This window comes from Schistocerca gregaria, chromosome 3 (genome assembly GCF_023897955.1).
Source record: "Schistocerca gregaria isolate iqSchGreg1 chromosome 3, iqSchGreg1.2, whole genome shotgun sequence".
Lineage (NCBI taxonomy): Eukaryota > Metazoa > Arthropoda > Insecta > Orthoptera > Acrididae > Schistocerca > Schistocerca gregaria.
The window spans coordinates 180,203,634-180,228,180 of NC_064922.1; the positions used below are offsets into that span (position 1 = coordinate 180,203,634).

Consider the following 24,547-nt stretch of genomic DNA (forward strand, 5'->3'; position numbering starts at 1 on the left):
CAGCTCCTCTGTCGAAGACATGCAGGGGTGTACGTGCATCAATCATAACTCCACCCAACACCATCCCTTTCAAGGTCATTAGGGGGTTGATATCTGGTTCCTGGTTCAGGCCAAATGAAAACCCGGCGGGAATCACTGTTCAGACCTTACCTGGACTCGTCTGTGAATATAACCTGGGACCACTGTTCCAATGGACATCTATTGTGTTCTTGACACCAGGCTTTACGGGCTCTCCTGTGACCAGGGGTAAGTGGAATGAATCTTTCAGGTCACTGGGCGAATAAACCATGTCTGTTCAGTCATCTGTAAACTGTGTATCTGGAGACAACAGTTCCAGTGGCTGCGGTAAGGTCCCGAGCAAGGCTACCTGCTGTACTCCGTGCCCGTCTGCGGGCACTGAAGATGAGATATCGGTCTTCTTGTGGTGATGTACACTGTGGACGTCCCGTACTGTAGCGCCTGGACACGTTGACGTTGCCTGTCTGCTGCAATCGTTGCCATAATCTTGAGATCACACTTTGTGGCACACAGAGGGCCCGTGCTACGACCTGCTGTGTTCGATCAGCCTCCAGTCGCCCTAGTATTCTACCCCTCATAACGTCATCAATACGTATTCTTCGAGCCACTTTCAAGACATCATTAGCACGTCTGACAACGTCTGCACACTTACTCACTGCCCCGTACTCTGAAACGCACCAACACACCTCTGCGTATGTGTACTGCTGACCACAGGTCAAACGAACCAAAATTGACATACCCCGAGGTCATTTAAACCCGCAAACCGCCCACCAGAGCGTTGTTTCACCATGTATCAGCATTATCCTTAATTTTGAGCATGAGTGTAGTTCTCGGCTGGAAGCTCCTGGACATCTAACCACGAGACGCGGATGGAAGCTCGAGAAAAGTTATCAAGGAAGGGAAACAGGAGAAACCCACTTCTTTCCATGAAAAATGTTTTTTAAGGTTTTTCTAAACGTCACGCTCACGTTGCTGGAACACATTGTTCCCCCTACTCACCTACAGATACCGCCGACTCCAGCATGACGCCTCCGGCACCCACCACCAGCGACTCCGCCACGACAAACAGCACGATCAGTGACGGAGTGAACAACATCACCAGCCTGCTGAATACGTGCATCACCGCGCAGGCCAACTGCAGAGGACGACGCCCGTACCTGCAACCAGCGTATATCCGCTTGCTTCACAAATATTACATTCCCAGATTTTTTCTGTAAAATGTGTCAAGACACAAAAAAAATTTAAGACATTAGCTGCCATCCACGCCATAATTATACACAACTGGCCATTAAAATTGCTACGCCAAGAAGAAATGCAGATGATAAACCAGTACTCATACAAGAACTGACATGTGATTACATTTTCATGCAATTTGGGTGCATATATCCTGAGAAATCAGTACCCAGAACTACCACCTAGGGCCGTAATAACGACCTTCAAACGCCTGGGCATTGAGTCAAACAGAACTTGGATGGCGGGTACAGGTACAGCTGCCCATGCAGCTTCAACACGATACCACAGTTCATCAGGAGTAGTGACTGGCGTATTGTGACGAGCCAGTTGCTCGGCCACCATTGACCAGACGTTTTCAATTGGTGAGAGATCTGGAGACTGTGCTTTCCAGGGCAGCAGTCGAACATTTTCTGTATCCAGAAAGGCCCATACAAGACCTGCAACATGCGGTCGTGCATTATCCTGCTGAAGTGTAGGGTTTCTCAGGGATCGAATGAAGGGTAGAGCCATAGGTCGTAACACATCTGAAATGTAACGCCCACTGTTTAAAGTGCCGTCAATGCGAACAAGAGGTGACTGAGACGTGTAGCCAATGACACCCCATACCATCACGCCAGGTTATACGCCAGTATGGCGATGACGAATACACGCTTCCAATGTCCGTTCACCGCGATGTCAACAAACACGGATGCGACCATCAATATGCTGTAAAAAGAACCGGGATTCATCCGCAAAGATGACGTTTTGCTATTCGTGCACCCAGGTTCGTCGTTGAGTACACCGTCGCAGACGCTCCTGTCTGTGATGCAGCGTCAAGGGTAACCGCATCCATGGTCTCCGAGCTGATAGTTCATGCTGCTGCAAACGTCGTCGAACTGTTCGTGCAGATGGTTACTGTCTTGCAAAGTCCCTATCTGTTGACTCAGGGATCGAGACGTGGCTGCACAATCCGTCACAGCCATGCGGATAAGATGTCTGTCATCTCGACTGCTAGTGATACGAGGCCATTGGGATCCAGCGCGGCGTTCCGTATTACCCTCCTGAACCCACCGATTCCATATTTTCCTAACAGTCATTGGATCTCGACCACCGCAAGCAGCAATCTCGCGATGTGATACATCGCAATCGTGATAGCCTAGAATCCGACCTTTATCAAAGTCGGAAACGTGATGGTGCGCATTTCTGCTCCTTACACGAGGCATCACAACCACGTTGCACCACGCAACGCCGGTCAACTGCTGTTTGTGTATGAGAAATCGGTTGGAGACTTTCCTCATGTCAACACGTTGTAGGTGTCGCCACCGGTGCCAACCTTGTGTGAATGCTCTGAAAAGCTAATCATTTGCATATCACAGCATCTTCTTCCTGTCGGTTAAATTTGGCGTCTGTAGAACGTCATCTTCGTGGCGTAGCAATTATAATGGCCAGTTGTGTATATCTGGTGTCTCGTCTTTCGGTTATTTTGATCCTGCAGCCATTATGAATCAAGACGCAAAGGAATTAAAGACATTAGCTGTCAGAAGAATTCATTTAAATGAATGGGAAATGTTGAAAATCTGTGCCTGACCAGGATTCGAACCTGTGTCTCCTTATTTATTATTAAACGCGGAGGTTAATACTGAAAGTTTTGGATCCGATGGACTATCACATAGCACTGGCCTTTTCTTTATTTTTCTTTTATTTTTATTTATTTGAAACTACTTACTACCCTAAAAAGGAACTTACATGGTGGGATAAAAACCCACATGGCCTCCACCACTTAAGAGAAAAAAAATATCATTTTTAGTCGTACCCTGCAACAAATTATTTTTCCATTACTTAAACAAAAAAAAGTGTAACAAAGCCACAAAAATGATATAAACTGTGTAAAGATACACCTGAAAAGGGGCGGTAATAAAAATTCCAAGACGATCGGTTAACTCACCACTTTTTTTTGCCAATTTTACCAAAAACAAAGTAACAGGAAAGAAACATTCCAACGGTAAAGGATTTCTACGCATCACCCAACTCCTTGACGACTAAAGAAGAGACACACCATATTCGCAAAACGTGAATGATAGTGTGGCAACCTATCCAATGGGCAGAAACAATATACTGGAAAAAGAAACAAGGGTCCGGGTCATACCCGCTCCCCACCACGTAATGTACATAGCGCCCGATATGCCACATAACTGTATTGTTCTCCGTTTTGGGGAACAAGGCTAAATCGGGACGCATGAGAATCTCACTGGAGAGTGTCGCTTCCGTCCTCCTAGCAAAAAATGCCAATTGTCGGCGGAGCAATATCCAATAACTGTGTCCGTAGGTGACCAACAGGTGACATAAATGTGTCTGTTTCATAGCAACAACTGCATCAGTCCGTCTCTCTAAGGTCAATACGAAAAAGTCGAACGTTGATGGAGACAAGGTTATGAGCGACTTTGAACCACGAGAACACCACCTTCGTCGGAAACAGGGGTAGGCTGACACTGGATCAAACAACCTTCCATTCTGTGTCTGGTGATGGGAACTCCACAGAGGAAGCTTGATTTGGAAACGTCCAGCGACATACTAGCTTTTTTTTTCTTTTACAGAGAGATGAGGTTGGGAAAGAATAGCACTCCTCAAGTAACAGACATCAAGAAGAATTTCAGGAATACGCCTTATTTTATTATTTATCCTACCAACATCTATTGGCGGGTTAAGCTCGTGGGTCAGAGACAGGCAAAAAGGCTAGCTATAAGTCACTGGGAGACACTTTAAAACAGTGCGTCGAAGAAGAAAATCAGAAGCCTCATCCCGAACATCAGAGGGCCCAAAACCTCCCTCTAACCGGGATAGCGCCATAGTAGGATAGCGCACTCGAGAAACAGAGTTTTGGCAGATAAACGTGCTCGATAATCGTTGTAACTTTCTGGACATCATCGCAGGAAAGGCAAAAATTTGGGTAACAAAATAGGCTTTACACAACACAAAAGTTTCCAAGGTCTGAAACTTATGAAGTAAAGAGAGAGAGCGACGCACGTATTTAAGGATAGCTCGTTGAATTCTATCCGTGACGGATGTCCAGTTTAACCCACCAGTTTTCATCGGACAACAATCGATAACAATACCCAAAGATCTATGGGGGCGACTGTTGCAGCCTATGGAATCTCAACACCGCCAAATCCCCGCAGATTGAGTTATCAGTGTTACCGGTCGTTACCTTGTGCTCTCGTAAGACAACAAAATGCACCCCACAATCCCTGTGCACCATATGTCGTCATCAGGAGGAAGAAACACCATAAAGCCAACGGCGCACTCGCGAAACATAAACCTTTTGTCCAATAACGACCTGCCACCTAATCGAGCAGCTATGGACTCAAAATGGGTTCCAGAAGAAGAGCGAATAACCTGTTGGACACCTCGACACCCTTCTATGAGGGGGGTGGTGGGAGGTAAGACCACCATTCACGTCAATAGGCGTGAATGTCCTTATTGCAGCATCATTAAAACCAACAGCTGTCAACACTCGCAACAGAAAATCTTGACCAACCCTGCCACACGCATGATTAAAATCAATGGAAAGTTGACCTCCCGTTAAAAGGACAGAGGAAGCAGTCGAGATGAGATCACGACATTCAGCAGGCGAGTACGATCCAGAAGACAACTTTGACAACGTGCGACCACGTCAGCGAGCAAAACCGACGGACGACTATTTATCGCCAGACGACTATTTTTTTATAACGAAAATTGAGTGGAGTTATAGGTCAGATCTGATTCACGGGTAGGCGTCCCATCTGTTTGGTAATTAAAACAATTCTTCCGACCTTAAAGGTTGGTGAGATGTAGACTCCTTGCACCATTTCATTCACAATATACGTTATCGCCGACCGCGGTGGTCTAGCGGTTCAAGGCCCTCAGTCCGGAACCGCGCGACTGCTACGGTCGCAGGTTCGAATCCTGCCTGGAGCATGGATGTGTGTGATGTCATTAGCTTAGTTAGGTTTAAGCAGTTCTAAGTTCTAGGGGACTGATGCCCTCAGAAGTTGAGTCCCATTATGCTCAGAGCCATTTGAACAATTTTTTATACGTTATCGTATCTCCTATCAGACTCCAAATCTGAACATAAAATTCTTCGGGAAGAACATCAAAACCCGGCAATGAGCGGGAAGGAGAGCGAATTGCAATGTCATGGAGGTAATCAAGGTGAAAACTGCTAAAAACTCCTCTTGAAGAGCTGGCTAACAACGCTATCAAGGAGGGAAGTAAAATCAGCAGGCCGTATACTGTCAGATTCTACTCCTGTGTAGAGATTGGCGAAATACCGAGGAAGTTCACGCATTATATCTGGTTGGGATGACCTCTCGCTTCCGCCTACAGAAGGAATGGCGCTGAGACACTTCCTTGGAGATAGCGTTCGAAGCCTAATTAGAAAACTGCTACGGAAGCAAAGGGAACTTCACAGCAAACATAAACATACCCAAAGCCTTGCAGACAAATAAAAATTACACGAAGCGAAATGTAGAGTGAGGAGTGCTATGCGAGAGGCGTTAAATGTATTCGAAAGTAAAGTTCTATGTACTGATTTGGCAGAAAATCGTAATAAACTTTGTTTTATGTCAAAGCGGTAGGTGGATCAAAACAAAATGTCCAGACACTCTGTGACCAAAATGGTACTGAAACAGAGGATGACAGACTAAAGGCCGAAATACTAAATGTCTTTTTCCAAAGTTGTTTCACTCAGGAAGATTGCATTGTAGTTCCTTCACTAGCTTGCCGCACAGATCACAAAATGGTAGATATGGAAATAGATGACAGAGCGATAGAAAAACAACTAAAATCGCTCAAAAGAAAAAAGGTCGCTGGACCTGATGGGATGCCACTTCGACTTTACACAGAGTACGCGAAGGAACTTGCCTCCCTTCTCCCAGCGGTGTACCGTAGGTCTCTAGAAGAGCGTAGCGTTCCAAAAGATTGGAAAAGGGCACAAGTCATCCCCGTTTTCAATAAGGGACGTTGAACAGATGTGCAGAACTATAGACCTATATCTCTAACGTAGATTACTTGCAGAGTTTTGGAACATGTATTGTCTTCGAGTACAATGACTTTTCTGTAGATTAGAAGTCTACTTTGTAGGAATCAGCATGGGTTTCGAAAAAGACGATCGTGTGAAACCCAGGTCGCGCTATTCGTCCACGAGACTCAGAGGGCCATAGACACAGGTTCCCAGGTAGATGCCGTGTTTCTTGACTTCCGCAAGGCGTTCGATACAGTTCCCCATAGTCGTTTAATGAACAAAGTAAAAGCATAACGGCCATCAGACCAATTGTGTGATTGGATTGAGAAGTTCCTAGATAGCAGAACGCAGCATGCCATTCTCAATGGAGAGAAGTCTTCTGAAGTAAGAGTGATTTTAGGTGTGCCGCAGGGGAGTGTCATAGGACCGTTGCTATTTACAATATACATAAATGACCTGGTGGATGACATCGGAAGTTCACTGAGGCTTTTTGCATATCGTGCTGTAGTATATCGAGATGTTGTAACAATGGAAAATTCTACTGAAATGCAGGAGGATTCGTGGTGCAGTGAATGGCAATTGGATCTCAATGTAGGCAAGTGCAATGTGCTGCAAATACACAGAAAGAATGATCCTTTATCATTTAGGTACAATATACCAGGTGAGCAACTGAAAGCAGTTAATTCTATAAATTATCTGGGTGTAGGTATACGGAGTGATCTAAAATGGAATGACCATATAAAAATTAATCGGCGGTAAAGCAGATGCCAGACTGAGATTCATTGGACGAATCATAAGAAAACGCTATCCGAAAACAAACGAACTAGGTTACAGTACACTTGTTCGCCCACTTCTTGAATACTGCTTACCGGTGTGGGATCCGTACCAGATAGGGTTGATAGAAGAGATAGAGAAGATCCAATGGAGAGCAGCGAGCTTCGTTAAAGGATCATTTAGTAATCACGAAAGCGTTACAGAGATGATATATAAACTCCAGTGGAAGACTCTGCTAGAGATACGCTCAATAGGTCGGTACGTGCTTTTGTTGAAGTTTCGAGAACATACCTTCACCGAGGATCAAGCAGTATATTGCTCCTTCCCACGTATATCTCGCGAAGAGACCATGAGGATAAAATCAGAGAGATTAGAGCCCACACAGAGACATACCAACAATCTTCCTTTCCACGAACAATAAGAGAAGGGAGAACCGATAGAGGTACTCATGGTACCCTCGGCCACACACCGTCAGGTGGCTTGCGGAGTATAGATGTAGATGTAGATGATACACTGACGCCAAGTCACACTGGAGTACCGAACGTGACTGGGAACGCAAACGAAGACCATCTAATCGCACTATTTGAAGTTACAGGAGTTTCGCCGCCAGGTGACGACATTCACAACTCTCAAAGGGACGTATCAAGCACTGTCATAAAGATCACGAAGGCAGTATAACAAAATTCCCGACTCTTCCTCATTTCATCCGTTTTACCGTCGCTAAAACGCATGGGGCCAGTGCAAACCCGAGGTGTGACAGTGACAGTCCACCATTCCATAAGCGAGGGATAACGCACTCGGAAATAGCTTGCTCGTCCCGCACAGGGCAGCGATGACTTCATCCAGATAGGGGACCGCCAGAGGTAACATATTTGGCTTCCACATTTGGTCAAGAAGATGTACCCGCTGGGTGGCGTTGATAAGTCATTGAAACAACACAGTGAAGTTGGCAGGAATTATTTCAACTGACAAAAGCTGAATACGTAGTGAAGCAGACAAATGAAAGTGGTCCAGTCGACGGGTAGAAGTAGCTGTGAAGTATATAAACCACAGCAAAGTCGGGTTTCTTCGGATCCATGTTTCTCGCAGACTCAACAAATTTTTACGTTGTTCACAAACTGAAGCACCTTCGAGAATTTTCACAGCAATTACGTTCATATAATTGTGGTCTTTCCCGAATGTACTTCCGACCAAAATATGGTTCTGGAGTCCAAAGTTTTTCTTAATCATGCCTTTTGCGTTCTTGTACAGATACGTTCACAGCAACTTATATGCCCTGACAGATATTTGTTTATATTTAAACGAGAAGTGAGATATAAATTTTCATAAATTTAGCGTGAAGATTATATTAATGTAACAAAATTCTTAAAAATTTTAATTCCCTACTTCACCCCCTTAGGTTCGGAATTCCGAAAAATCCCTTTTTAAACGACCCCTACAGTATATGAACCACGCCTTTTTCAATTTTCATGTTTGTATCGTTAGAGGTTTGGACTGGGCAGTGATAACTCAGTCAGTGAGTCAGGACATTGCCTGTTATATATACAGACTGGGAGTCTGCTCCACAGGACGTAAGACGCAGCTGAAATCTCCGCGTATCAAAACTTTTCGCGACTTTGATGAAATAGATAAGTGGCATCTTCCTTATGAACACAGGAGTGGTCACATGTACGATCAGATCCAGATGGAACATAAAGAAACTTAAAGGTAGTTCATAAAAACGACTGCTTGCATTCATGGCATGCGCTGCACATTTTAAGTACTGAATAATGCACTATGGTAGCTCAAACAATTCTCACCGTGTGAGCATTCATGTTATTTTGTACTTCTTTGCGAAGAATTGTTAACATTTCCTGTATACTATACATAATTATTTGTATCTTTGCACAGTATATATGAAGATAGTCCAAGACTGAAACCAGTAGATATTTTAGTTTAAAATAAAAGAACCTGCTGGTTGAAATATGCATTTTACACGTTACTTAAGGTCTGTTGACATTCACCTTCAAAAAATGTTTAAAACAATGCCAGCCAAGGGAAGCACGGTGATTATTCGATTGTATCGATGCAAATTAAAATTAATGAAGTGCAAAAAGGTGATTTCGTTTATCAAGAAATCTCTGTCAGCTAAGATAATCCTAACATTCGCTTATGTCAACATAAAGGTGAGTGGTGCTGTTTCGAGGGAAAATGAAGAGACTTAATGAATACAAATGGCTTCAGAAATAATTAAAATAGAAGCCCAACTGTCAGGCAGCATTAAGCAAACAAAGATATTTAACCGATATGAAGTAATCACACTCTTTTAATTTTAGTTCTCTTAATAATATTGTGAGTGTTATAGATGACTTTATTGATAGTGAATTGCAAATTTTGTTAGAGTGGCACAGTAAGAAAATAGAAAACTTAAAGAAAGAGCAACATTTACTGCATGAGAGTGGCACCACACCATGTTTCCAATATTTGGATAAAATGGGAAATCTCACTGACACCGTTGGTGAACCACATGAAATCAGTACTCTCAGCAAGGGACTGAACTTCAATGCCAAGTATAGACTACATGAGAAAGGTGTTAAACATTTTGTTACTCACACAAAATTAGCTATAGATCATTTAACAGGTTCAGCAGCAAAGAAAAACTCAATAACAAAATTGCACAGGTTTTTGATAAATATTTGTGTAATAATTGAAGAGGGGAGGAAGAAGAAAATAATAGAGATGTAGAATAAAGACATGTCATTAAAAATAAATTAAGTGGAAACGAAGCACTGACTTTGAAAGCAGAGAAGGGAAATTCGGTTCTCATAATGTATATCAGTGATTCTATAGACGAAATAAAACAATTTGTTGTTGACAGTGGGATCAGCAGAATTGAGAAGGACCCTCTTGCAAAATTTCAAGACAAAGTTAGGATATTTATTAAAAATTGTAATTTCCTGCTTCAAACTGGGAAAAAGTCACTCTAGTCATTAACCCTACTGCCCCTAAATTACAAGCACAACCGAAGATCAACAAGGAAAACATTCCTATATGCCCAATTGTAAACTACATTACTAGGCCATGGTAATTTTAGGGCCAAAAATTTAATTTAGTTTTAATAGATAAATATGTCTTTTCCAAATAATATATCCTAAATACATTTCTGGTCTCCTAAAATCAGTTAAAGAATTACATATACTTAATGACACACTCCTTTTTTCATTAGATGTTACTACCTTATATACCAACGTCCCAGTAGGTGAAACCATTGAACTGATCAGAAAGAATTTAATTACACACCGACATTTACCTATTCCAGTAATTGTAGAGGTAATAGATGGGCTAAACTTGTCTTGTCACTCAGCGACTTTACTTTAAAGGGGGATAGGACGTAAAACGGGCAGACTTGGAGCAGGAGAGACCACACGAAGTTTAAAGCTCCTAGTTTTACAAATAAATTCATAAAACATTGCCAGCATGACCTGGAAGTACTCAAGATTCACACTCAAGAAAGTGGAAGTTCAAAGAAAAAATAAATAAATAAAATAAAATTAAAAAAATTACATGTGAAATTTCATGATTTTTTACTTACTATTGGCTGCATTTGTTACTACAGGGGCACTTTTCTTCATAAATAAGAGAGATTCTTAGATGAATTTTCCACAATATTTACAGGTATATGAAAGTCTAGAATTAATTTACTGTATGAAAAATTCTTGAGCTGTTGTATTTTAAACCTCATGTTTAGAAGAAACTCAAATTTTATAAATAATTACCTCAATTTTTATCACAGTTTCTAATACATTTGGAAAATTTTAGTGTTTCATACACCTCAAGTATGGTTTGTATGCTGTGAAAAACTCATCGAAGAATGTCTCTTCCTTGTGAAGAAAAGTGTATCTATAGCAACAAATGCATCCAATAGTAAGCCCTAAAGGCTGGCAATTGGATGTCCCTTAGCTGGAGCGTTAGCCAATATCGTCATGGATCATATTGAGAACAACATCCTAAACAACAAATCAGATCACAGAGACAGTATAATTATTGATAAAAGATATATAGATGACACCATTACACTAGTCAATGGTAATGACAAATTAATCAACAAAATCTACAGTCTGCTTCATAATACACACCCAAATTTAAAATTCACTATAGGAGAAAAAGATAATAAAATTAATTTCCTGGACCTAGGGATTTCGAAAGCAGATAGCAAACTAACCTTTAAAATATACAGGAAGCAAAATACCACAGATATTATTCATGAAACTCCTGCCATCCCACAAAATATAACCATCATGGATACTTCCATAGCACGATAGCCATTGCTAAGGACCCTCACATCTACAAAACTTTAACAATGAAATAAAATACGCTGTAATCGGTAGCTGTAAGTAATGGAGACCAAGAATGGCTAGTTGATAATATCTTACAGAAAAAGAAAAAAGGTGAAACATATATAGCAAATCAAAAAATTACCCTAACTAAAGACAAAAACATCAAGAAACCAGGTAGATATATTTTCCTACAGAGGTAGTATCTTGGACAAAATGAGCAGTGTATTTAGGAAATGTAATGTAATGATGGCTTGTCGAATAGATAATAACATTTCAATAACGCTGCAAAAGAATTTACTTGCAAAAAAGGCAATATACGAGAGGCCAGATGTCTACAGAATTAACTGTCAACAATACAAGAACTTTTACATAGGCTAGACTGGGAGGAAACTAAAGACAGTGTTTCTTGAATACACACAACAATCAAACTCTTCAGCTCAAGGCTTCCTTCTTGAAGCTTATAACCACACAATAGGCACCATTGAAGAGAATATGCAAATACTACATCAAGCAAATAAAGGAATTAAGGATGATCCTTCTAGATGAAATTGAAATCTTTTGTAACCTCGGAAAACATCCAAATGATGTTCTCAACCAACAAAAAGATTTGAAAAACAAGGATTTCTTTGAGAATTTCTCTGAGGCCTTTCACTTATCTGATTCTAAACCCTAACTTGTCGTTTTCAAATATACCACTACTCCTTCCTCTTACACGCTATTCCCTTAGACTCGTCTTCATGATCATCCTTATAACTTCGTTTTGTGATGTGAAGAGATTGCCTGACATACATATGACAAGTTGTACCTAGAATTTAAGTGTCAACACCTGATGTTAATGAAACTTTTATTGCACCCAGTTTTTTTATAACCCTGTTAGGATTCTTCACTATGCGATTGCAGTACAAATAAATTATATTATGGTTTGTTGTTCACATCCTGTGTATTACCATTGTTTATTATAAATATTTATGAGATGTTCGTAACTTTTCTCCTGCTGTATTACACTGAATGTGCTAAACACTCGGTAATTCTATTTTTAACTTTTATTATATTTGACATGGATCTCTCGTTAATAAGTTTTCCTCACCTAAAGTATATTTTTACTCCAAAGATGTAGTTCTCATTTTAATGAACATCAGGTCATATATTTCTTTTTAATTAAAACTGTGTTGTCAAATGCTATTATGTACATAATTCATCTGTAGCTCAATATCTATATTCCATCTAATGTGTTTAAGTGTGTACATATGCAAGTACATAGTTTGTTTAGCAATCACTTGAATTGATAATGTAAAGAATATTTTCTATCTGCTTGTCGAAATGTACACCCAGTGGTTGAGCCCCTAATGCCTTTAGCTTAAGGTCTACATTGTTTAAAGAATGTTACTCATCACTACCACTACAATATACATGTGTTGTCACTATTCCTTCAATCCAAATTTGAGTACAAGGCTGGTTACACTCCCCTTCTTTTCGATACTAGCACTACTGACATACTAAGCTTGCAGTTAAGCACTGTAATAAAACTTCATTAATGTATGAAGGTTTCCTTTATATCTAGCCGATATGAGACAATAATTGTTTCCAACTATAACTTGGATGCATATGAACACTGAGTGACATTTCAGACCATTTAAGAGCACAGTGTTTTAGCTTGTTTTAATGTTACAGATGCGATTTCCATTACTTTTATGGTATTATTGACGTGTGTTTACATACTCATGCATTTCATTAGCTATATACAATGAAAATGATGCTGTGTAACATTAGGGTTATATAATTTTCCCATCTTGTATTGTAACATCTACATTATCTGATGCCTGGAGTTAGAAACTTCGTTTTCTGTTAACATGTGAAACTATACCAAATATGTTCACCAAAGATAGTCTAATCCTCTACATTGCCAAGTAACATGTCATCAAGATATTTTTATGCCATACAACAAAAATTTTCTTTTACGTATCTTTGACAAACTTCTCAACATTTTTTATAAATTAAACTTACGGTCCTGATCTTCTCTTCACTACTGCTCTGTATACATTTAGTATTTGTGTGTTTGCTTCTCAAGTCCTGTGTCATATACTTACATTCAAGGCATGCACAACACATTTTTAGTAAAGACTAACGCAATATCTTGGCTAAAGCTATTTTAACCCAGTAAGTATTCATGTTATTTTGCACTTCTTTGTAAAGACCATGAATATGGTCCAAGACTGAAACCAGAAGATATTTGGGTTTAATATAAAAGATCCAGATGGTTCAGTTATGTATTTTATACAATCTTCTGTAAGTTGAACGATTCACACAACAGCTCCTGAATCAACAATATTTTAATTGTTTACTACTTGACTTTAAGATTTCATCATCTGGTGTACAATTAGAAAACACTTAACTGACTGAGGTCGTCTCCCATTCCGATGTTGTCATTGATTTAAAGTTCTGCACCTGAATTGCAAATGGGTGACCAAGGATCCCGTGAACAGTTCCCAGGCTGTGTGACCGAAATATTCGTTCCATGGCAACGCTGGGGCAAGGGAGGGGGGGGGGGGAGAGTACCTCAATCGGTAAAATGTTCTTCTTTTTTATTTTACTCCAGATGACGGAATTTTAGTATTCTGTTGTGGGTCACCTGGGGGGGGCTGACCTCACGGAATCCTCTTCCCCTTTGCAGGAAGTCATTATTCTTCAAGTAAAGGTTCCTTCCTAAATGTGAAGTGCATGTCATGGACGTACTGTATATTATTCCTACCGCCACGTGGTTGCATGAAGAGATGGCGGCCACTTCTGCTGGATATTTGTACGCTTTCAACTCAGCGTGTGCCAGCTCTCCAAGTGGTTCACTACTCCCCTCAGTCAGATGTATCGCTCTTGTGTACGGGCGATTGCAATACCACAACCCATTCTTGTACTGACAGACAGGGGTTGCTCAAATCCTTTAACACCAAATGGTAACAGACAATACAAATGTAATAACAATAGAAGGATTTTTTTAATTACATGTCACCCATGTAGCCGAACAGCAGTCCCAGGACTGCTCCAATGTTCTGTGCATAGAACATGACGTCACTGACAATGTGCATGTCGTCGCAGACCCAGTTCATCTCTGACGGCACCGTCTGAGTGTACCACGTGTCGTCGTACTCCCAGCCGTGCTGGCAGGGCACCTCGGAAGCACCGTCCAGGGCCATAAAACGAGAAGCAGCTGTAGGACACCAGAGATAATTATCGTTTACTGATGCTCGTTCGCCCCCCTGTGTTTCGGGAGATGCAGCGGATTCACTCTACAGCTGTTTATTACTGACAGGACTAGAGTGTAAGGAATCTCTTCTGGAAGACACCACTCAGTCCTATTATGTGGACTAAACAGTGACAGACTTTATGTGGAGAAGAACAGTTACGAATTAAGCTACTAGTACGTTAAATTTGCCTAATTTTCTGACAAAGTGAAGCACCAAGCATGTTGATGAGGTACTCCCATGGCCAACGAGATACCCATATCTCTGCCTGACAGAACACACGTTGGGCAAGCTTGGATGTCAACTATGTCCTCGTGCCTGAATCCAGGAGATAAATGGTTCAAATGGCTCTGAGCACTATCGGACTTAACTTCTGAGGTCATCAGTCCCCTAGAACTTAGAACTACTTAAACCTAACTAATCTAAGGACATCACATACATCCATGCCGGAGGCAGGCCAGGAGATAGAGGACGAGTTACAACACAAGTAGGTCAGCTTGCCTCGCATACAGCGGCAATCGAACCAATGCATGCATCCAGAACTGAGTGTGCGCAACGCTATACTGATAAATGGACTAACACTTCCAGGATTTTTGAAAATTTTACTCGGTTTTTTACTTACTGCAGTAAGTACACAAAGCCCTTAACTCATGAATTTTCAATTCGTTTCCTCCTTCCTTTTCGGTGCTTTACTTCTTTTGTGAGGCACTGAGTGAGAAATGAAGAAGTTCTCAGTGACGGAAAATAAATATTTTACTACAGTATTAAAACATAATTGAATTGGTGTAAATCCACCTTGTTTCGTCCTTGAATCTATTGCTGCTTTAATATGTTGTTATTTACTTTGCACAAACATGGTCTTAATGTACAAATTCCTAGAACTGTAAGCGAATGATAATGTGAATGAGCCGTGGCGCGGCTCACGGGCGCAAGACGCTATCGATTACTCCTCTGGTTGAGCTCGGCACTATGTGCGATCGCGAGCGCCTCCTGTCGGAGCGGGTCCTAAAGAGAAAGTGAGTGCGAGTACGGCAGTCTAGGGCGGACAGCAGGGGAGAACGGACATTACGGCCGCACTCTGGGGCTACAAGAGAAGAGTTGTTGTGCATGGCCGAGAAGGGAGCGTTGAGCAAGGCGGCAGTCAGCATCGCTTTCCGGGGGGCAGAGAGTTGCGGCAGTCCAGCGAGCAGACACCAGCTCCAGGAGCAGTGCTCCGGTTTGTGGACGTGACGTGGGTCGTATTTTGGCGCAGTACAGTTTGCTTGGTACGCTGCTCCCTTTATGCCCACGTGTGTTGTTCTGTCCGTATGTGCATTGAAAAGGTTACGCTCCGGCTGGAACAGTGGCTTGTGCTTTACGTTCATGCATCCTGACTCATTTGTTTTGCTGCAGGCAGCTGTAATTTCAGAGATTTTTTTTTCCGTCGAGATTGCCTTAGCCCGGTGGTGCCTAGTATCCGAGAACAAGACAGCTAACGTTTGACCTGTTGTTTTGGGTTTTGGGATCCTGTTTGGGTAACCTAGTTACCACGCACACAAATGTATTGCTGCCGAGTGAGGTTAGTCCTAATCTTGTGGAACTGAGCTTTCAGTGACTGGCTCGTCTGCAAGTTAATTAATTTAACCTTTGTGGTGTGTTGTTTTGTTGCTTCCAATGGTGAATTTTACTGTCATTCATTTGTATATGTTTCGCCGTTAATGATAACTGTGAGTAAGATAGCAAGGTCTTGAGCATCCTGACGGTAAATTGGCAAAGCGAGGGCACTCCTTTCTTCACGGTAATCTCAATTTTGGGACTGTGGAAAGGAAAATCAAACGACTACACAGAATTTTAATACCACAGCAATACACTGATTTAATCAATACAAAGGAAAATGATGCAATATTACTAAAAACTCTGATGAAAATACACTCGATTTCAACAATTAGTGGCCTTACTTCCACAAATAATCAACAGCGTTCCTGTAAAAGTCCCCATTTTCGATTTACAAGTTCAGGCAGTTACAATATTCCTTCACAAGGGGTTGACTGTATCTGCGTTGTCTGATATTTTGGTGAAAAATATTTTCTTTGCCGCAAGATAACAATGCAGGATGCCCCACATTCCATCAGAAACCGTGTGCAGTGAAAAAATCCAGATACGAGATATGAAGGTACAACATGTACCCAAGATAGTTACATACATTCCATATGAGAACTGGCCACTTAGCGAGGCGGTGTTGATGTGACCAACAACAGCTACTGCGAGGGCGGACAAAATGAAGCCCACTGATGGTCTTCAGAATAAATTTCATATATAAGGCTTTCAAAGTCTGTGAGAAGTATAGATATTTCTTGCATATGTCGTATTTTTTAAATGATTTGTGAAAATGTAACAGATTATGATGTTGTAATATGAAGTTTTAATGCTTAATTCATGATCGTCATCGTCCTAACGTTCTGATATAGGAGTCTAATGTAAGGAATCTCATGTAACTGTTTGGTTAAGACCAAATTAGATTTAAGAAAGTTTTTTTTGTATTTACTCACAAAACGAGATTATCGATTAGTTCCCTTCTTCAAACTACAGAATTAATCGTGTGTGTTAATATATTAGATTTTTTAAGATATTTGTGTCGGTGTTTTGGTGTAGTGTGTGGGTAGCTTGTGTGGCCGCTGTCTAGTGGAAGTAGCAGTAGACCAATGTGTATTTATGTTATTTACCCATCCCAGATAAATCTAATACTTGACTGGTACTCTTATGTTTAATAGCAGAAGTTGTCTCCATTGTCATTAGTGGTTACGGCTAAGGGTCATGCTCTGTAAATTGTGAATGTTAGTACACGATTACGTATCTAATGGCAAAGGCTCGATTTTACTTCTGTTGATTGTGTGAAAGATATCGGCTGCACTGAATGGTTTGGGCCCTGCCCAGGGATTTATAGCAGCTACAGGAGGATATATTAATTTACTGAAAGTGTAACAGCATGCTGTTGCTCACATGTAATTTATGTTTAATAATTTAATACTTATATTCATTTCGATGGCTGCACAACCACCAGCCCAACCCCATTCCAGCTATATTCTACACAAGTTTCCATTCCACTATAAGCATATGATTTGTCATACTGACTGTTCTTTAGCTCGGTGATGAAATTCATGATTCATATTAGTTGATCTGTAGCGGTACTTTGGATTTGTGAGTTTTCTGGGATTGTCAGCTGTTCTATTCCGATCTGTATAACATTTATTTTTTAGGTTCATGGGAAGGAACTTTATATACTTCGTTTTACAACGCTATTTAATACTGAAAAAAGTGTTAATGTGTGAACTTTTCCATATATCAGGTGGCAGCATTCTTGAAACTGTTAACTGATCCCATTGGGGTATTTTCTTTATGTACTTTGGGCTTGGTTTCTCTGCTATTGTGATGACGACTTTTTTCTTTTTATGAGTAAACTTTTGACGGCCATTAGTTCGACAAACTTTAGTTATTCAACAATATTTTTTCTTATATGATTCGTATTTGTTTCATTCATATATTACTGTAATCCGTCATCATTATATTGTAAATCCTGCCTGTTTTTTAATTATGACTTACCCTCCCTAATCCCTTCGTATAGTTTTCTTTCTCTAATGTGCTTGCCTGTTATTTTTCTCTGTTTCTCTCAGTTTTCTTGTTTTTGATTAAATCGTTTACTCATTTTACTATCAGTTCCATTATTAGTCTGTTACTGATACAGCATTTTTCCTTCTGATGCTAAAATATAACTAATGTTTGCATTTGTTATTTTCTTCTTGTTAACTTTACATTTAAGAAATGTGTCTGTGACAGTTATATTTCGACTTCATTCAGTTGCATTTCAGTGGTATTTATTATTCCTTAGTAAAATTTGTGCTGAAAGTTTTAACTGTGTGTGTGTGTGTGTGTGTGTAAGAGAGAGAGAGAGAGTGAGAGAGAAGGGGGATGCAGGAAGGGGGATAGACAGACACACACAGACAGAGATAAAAAAAAAGAGAGAGAGAAACAGAGGAAGAGGGACAGAGGGAGGTGAACAGATGTAAGTAGTACATATGCAAATTGTATAGTTTTTCGTTTAGTTCAAGTTATTTCCCGCACGGTCGCCTAATTTCAGTACAGAATGGCCAGCCTATTTCAGATATTAAGGAAATTTCATGCAAAATTTCATATTTAATTTTTATTTGAGCCTTTCAATTTCTCAGATGACTGTGAGCACTATGGGACTTAACAGCTGAGGGCATCAGTCCCCTAGAACCTAGAACTATTTACACCTAACTAACCTAAGGATATCACACACATCCATTCCCGAGGCAGGATGCGAACCTGCGACCGTAGAAGTCGCGCGGCTCCATACAAAGTGCCTAGAACCTCTCGGCCACACCGGCCGGCTCAGGTTCTCTTGAATTATAATTTCAACTATGCCTATCTGCCACTCAAACTTGTTCCTCAGGACAGAAGCAATTCATTTAAGACGGCCGGCCGCGGTGGTCTCGCGGTTCTAGGCGCGCAGTCCGGAACCGTGTGACTGCTACGGTCGCAGGTTCGAATCCTGCCTCGGGCATGGATGTGTGTGATGTCCCTAGGTTAGTTAGGTTTAAGTAGTTCTAAGTTCTAGGGGACTAATGACCACAGCAGTTGAGTCCCATAGTGCTCAGAGCCATTTTTTTGAACCATTTAAGACGAAGCTACTAAAGTCAACATCACACGACCCACAACAGCGTCTCTGCACAATAAACCAGCGTATCCATGCCACTGTTTAGCCAATGGGGGACATGAATATGGGGGTCATGTCTGTCGTTGCTGGAGCGTCTTGATGGGAAAAGCACAGCTTACAACTCTCTCTTGTGATACTGACTTCGGCAAGAACGGACAACTCCTGCCGTCCACACATGGTCCTGCTCACCACTACCTGCCATCTCTCTCACAAAACTAAACCAACACCTGTCCCGCAACCTACTCAGTCCATCTCTTTGTCTAAACCCCTAGACTGGCAATCAACCTTCATCTGTGCCCCAAGGGAAGCCTTTACCATATTCTGAGAACCAAGACTACAGATCAAGTATTCTTCACTTAAATCTCTTATTTCCCCACGTGCCTTCTGATGCTCCGGCTCTGCATCCTGCACATCTGGTGTCAGAATTAGAATCGAACGCATTGTTCAGTATGCAGGATGACCATGAAATTTTGGTTCAAATTCAAAACTTTGTGGCCATTTATAATAGTTGTTGCTGTTACTCTGAGCAGGCCAGGAGTTTAGTGCTCATGTCTTCCTGTGTGGCCTGAGATGCACCTCATTAGCGCATTCCAGTATGCCTGGGGCACAGTCTAACTGGCAGCCACAAAGCTGTGTGTGAGCTGAGCAAAGTCCGTCACCTACTGTCATCGTGGAAGTGAGCTGCTTGCTAGTGCCTCCCCTGGAGGGCAGAGCGCATCAGCGCACTGTGACTGATGGTTACGGCGTGCTTCTGGCCAGAGGAATGCCCCATTGGCTGCAGGTCAACCACCAGCAACACCTGCCTGCCTGCTTGCCATGCTGGGAAAGTAGCTAGTCTCACTGTGGCAAGCTGCTCATCAGTGCACGGCTTACCTGCCAGCAACATTGCTGTGAGCATCGTGCTCTCCTCGCCATGGCAACGTCTAGCCATGTTGCCCATCTGCTCTAGCTGTATGTGCCGTAGACCATGCTGTCTCAAGCCACTCACACATGTGCCCATTTGACGCTACCAACCACATTCCATGCCCCCTCCATCGCACTGTGCTCTTCTTCGTTCCATCAGCCCTCGGAAATCTGAATCCATGCAGCCCATCTGCTATAGTTGTCTTTGCTGTGGACCATGCTGCTTGATGCCACTTACTCATGTGCCCCATTTCACGCCTCCAACCTTATTCTGTAGCTGATCCATCACCATCATCAGGCCACCTTTGTCATGGCTACACCATGCTGCAGCAACCTATAGCTAAGTGGCTCATCTGCTGTATCTGCCCCTGCTGCAGATCATGTTGCTTACTGCCCCTTAGTCACATGCTCCACTAGCCTCATTCCGTGACCAACATGTCGACAAAATGGTGCTGGCCTCACGATGGTCGCACCAGCCCACTGTAACCTGTAGCCATGCGACTCATATACTGTAGCCCTTTGTGCCGCCTTGTAGCAGCACTTTCAACTTGCCATCATCCTGCAGATGCTGTGTGCTTGTCGCCCTAGCAGCCACTTGTTACCAGGAATTCTGGCGCCCAGTTGTATGGTGCACAACGCTCACCTCCACAAGGACCACATGCAAGGACCACATGTCAAAGCAGTCTGCCAAGAGCTGGTCTGCTTGAGGGTCCTGCCATTTTCCGCTTCAACGCTTTTTCTGTTAGCTACATCAGGTCCACACAACCCACATACACATTACAGCCATCATCCATCACACAAAGTGCGCCACACTGGCCAGTGCCATGACTAGGTGAGCACCCTTGAATATTGATTAACGAAACCAATTGGGGACTCTCAGACCTTGGAAATATAGTTTTCATTGGACAGTGTTAAGCCTATTGTGGTCAGTTTGTTTATGGAGGACTTTGACGATCGTCCATTGGAAACAGCGACCTTGAAACCTGAGTGTTTTTCAGTTATGTAGACGACACTTTTGCTCTTGGGCCTCATGGTAGTGAGAATTTAAACCGGTTTTCGGAACACCTGAATTCAATCCACCCGAATATTCAGTTCAGTGTGGAGGTGGAAAAGAATGGACACTTTCCCTTCCGTGATGTGTTCGTCAGAAGGAAGATGGTACGTTGGGACGTTCTGTTTATAGGAAGCCTACTCACACTGACTTGTATCTGCGAGCTGATAGTTGTCACCATCCAGCTCGGTGTGAAGGAGTACTTCGTACCTTGGTTCACAGGGCCCAAGTTATCTCAGACTCTGATAGTTTGGCAGCTGAGCTATCACATCTCGAAGTCTCATTGCGTTGCGCTATCAGCCTTCTATGCAACGGGTGAGTGACGATAGCAACGAAGTGGCACCTAAGTTTACGGCCATTTTGAATTAAGCAGGAAGCATTTCCAACAGGATTGGCCGCATTTAGCGGAAATGTGACGTGAAATGTGTTTTTCGACCACCTTATAAGATTAAGGCCCTGTTGGCTTCCGTAAAAGATGATCTTGGTTTGCATAAGGCTGGTGTCTATCGTATTCCTTGTAGTTGTGACATGTCATATATTGGTCAGACAATCAGGACCGTGTAAGACCGGTCTATTGGACATCAGCGTCACACACGCTCACAACACCAGAGCAAATCTGCTATTGCAGAACATTGCGTTGACACCGGTCATCCTATGAAATACAACAACACGGTGATTCTGGCTTGCACGTCCAGCTATTGGGATAGTATTATTAAGGAAGCTCTTGAAATCAAACTATCAAGCAACCTTACAAACAGAGTTGGTGGATTTTTTTTAAATGCTGCTTGGAATCCGGCTCTCTCTCATAAAAAAACAGAGGGACACAATTAGTGCAACCTGACCTGTTGATTTATAGTCACTATATGTTGGTTGTCTTTGGCTGTGTGTTGACTCTGCTGTTACTTGTTCTGTGTGTGGTATCTTCCTTGTTTCTCCTCTGTGAACCGAGATATTAAATTCCCTTGCACATTGCTTCCTCCTTGCTGTTGTTCCTTGAGAATGGCGGGGTGTGGTCCTATCTAAAAAAGGGCGGTGGTCGACGACGTCACCTGGTAGTAAACACGTAAGTGTTGAGTGTTAAACTGGAATTTGTTATCTCCACTTTCAATTACAATTCTTATAAGAAACCCTCGGAATGCTAGGTCACAAAAAGCCAATAATGTTTTTACAGCATTTTGTACGTCATACAGAGTTTTCCATGCAACCAAAATAGAGCCGTCTAATGGCACAGGTGACGGGACTGGAAGCATCCACTGGTGAGCACAGCATGAGGTTACGGGGCGTATCTGAACTGCTTGGTTGACGAGTCATTCACAGCCCCGCTACTGTGCTAGTGGTGTTAATACAGAACAGAGCAATGGGGACGACACACAAACCAACTATTCCACTGTATCTACAACAGAAGTTATCGACATTTCGTCAGAGAGGAACACAACGGATTTCACAGCCTAAGCAGGAAGAGGCATATGAAAATTAGCGCTTCTGCGAGAAGAGTCAGCGGTTTGTGTGGTGTCGTATACGCTCCCTGTGTGGTCAATGTACATGAGGAGTACAGTGATGAAGGTAGATGCTTAACATGAAATGACAATTAAATCAAGACTTTAACCTTTCGACAGGCGTTGATATGCATGAACGGGGACAGTTGAAAATGTGTGCCCCGAGCGGGACTCGAACCCTGGATCTTCTGCTTATATGGCAGACGCCCTATCCATCTGAGCCACCGAGGGCACGGAGAATAGTGCGACTGCAGGGATTAACCCCTCCATGTTCCCCGTGAGACCCACATTCCCAACTTAATGTCCACACACTGCATTCGTAGTGCACCTGCCCACTACACTCTCGGCAGACAATCTTACCGAGTCCCTTAAGAGTTCGGGCAATGCGTGTGCATGCAGCACAGATGAAGATGTGGAATCGGCCCAGAAATTTATATATCAGATAAACAATCTTATCCCATCGTTCAGTAAGGAATTTTTTCTCAGTTTCGACAATTCGAGATTTGAAGAGGAAATGCATTTGAAAGGAACCGTGGGAACTAGAGGCACCAAGGGAGTTGTACCAATATCAACGAACATCCGAACATCAAGGTCTTGACGCATTTTGTATACAATTTTTGTGTCTGTCAATGTGGATGATAAATTGGCTGTAATGTTATTTACTGTGTTTCGAGGATTTGCGGTGCTCTGGCACATACGATTCCTCCTCATGTGGGAGATCTTGGAAGGGCAGTAGTGAATATTTACGTCACAGCAAGCAGGAGTGGGAAAATGGGCTTAAGGAAAATACATCTGCTGTATGAGTATTACTTTTGGGCCATAGCTGATCAAAATAACTTGCCTCCGCTTGATTCTTGGTCTCCGTATAAGAATCATACTTCTTTAAGGCATACTTTCACTCCTGAAAAGTGCGTGACATTGCAGCAACAACATGACAAATTCAGCCTCTCGATGTTTTTTTCCGTGCCTGAACCACATATTATCGCACTATAGCTAACTATGCATTAAAGTTTAGCCAGTTTCACATAAGCTATAAGGCGGACAGTTTCGCATTCGATTACATACCATCACATTGCATCAGTTCTCATCACCCTGTTCCACCAGTATGATTCTATATGCATTCCTTAAAAGTGGATACTTTTCTGAACGTCCTCCATGGTTTGTAACTCCCAAGCAGTCCGGTTCGACCCTGATCATGTGAACCTTTGTGATCTCCGTGGAACGCCGTTTTCCATTCTGTGATCATGGTGCAAGTTAATGGTGGAATGTCGACGATGTCCTTTTTGTAAAATGTAATACATACATCCCATAGAAGGTTGATCTCTAACTTCTGGACAGTAATTTTATGTGATCTTCGTGATGTACATGGTGAGTCATTAGCTGCCACTATTTGTCAAGCCATAATTATGAACACAAGACTTTCAAATTAGTATTACCGAAGATTTAACCTGCGACCTCTCACTAAAGGGGTTCTTGTTAGAGAAAATTAAAGAGTGATCGAAAAAAAAGAAAACCCGGTGCAGCAGGTACAAGATAACAGAAAACAGACTGGTACGTAACTTTATTTTATGGAATCAATGACGGCAATGAGTAAGTCGTGACACTCGCATTAGGAAGCGGTTGTTTCTGACTCGTTAGCGATCGTTATTTCATAGGTAGAACAGTTTATATCGTAGCTGTGAAATTTTAATTCGGTGCTTTGGTCACATTGTTGCGCGTATTTGGTGTGTGGGAAAGACACCCGTGAACTGCATCGGTTGTTGATTCTTAAGCGTTGCTTCTTTTAATTAATTTTGATATCTACTAGTCATGTTTGTAATATTTTTAA

The 24,547-nt window shown here is 42.0% G+C and overlaps 2 protein-coding genes across 2 annotated transcripts in view; both read right to left on the minus strand.

Annotated features, from left to right (window-relative positions):
- The window catches only part of LOC126355299 (solute carrier family 22 member 7-like), a 570,778-nt gene that overhangs the window by 302,986 nt on the left and 243,245 nt on the right, over nt 1–24,547 (minus strand). The window lies entirely within an intron of this gene.
- Nucleotides 1–24,547, minus strand: part of LOC126355845 (carcinine transporter-like) — a 361,113-nt gene that overhangs the window by 48,831 nt on the left and 287,735 nt on the right. The window lies entirely within an intron of this gene.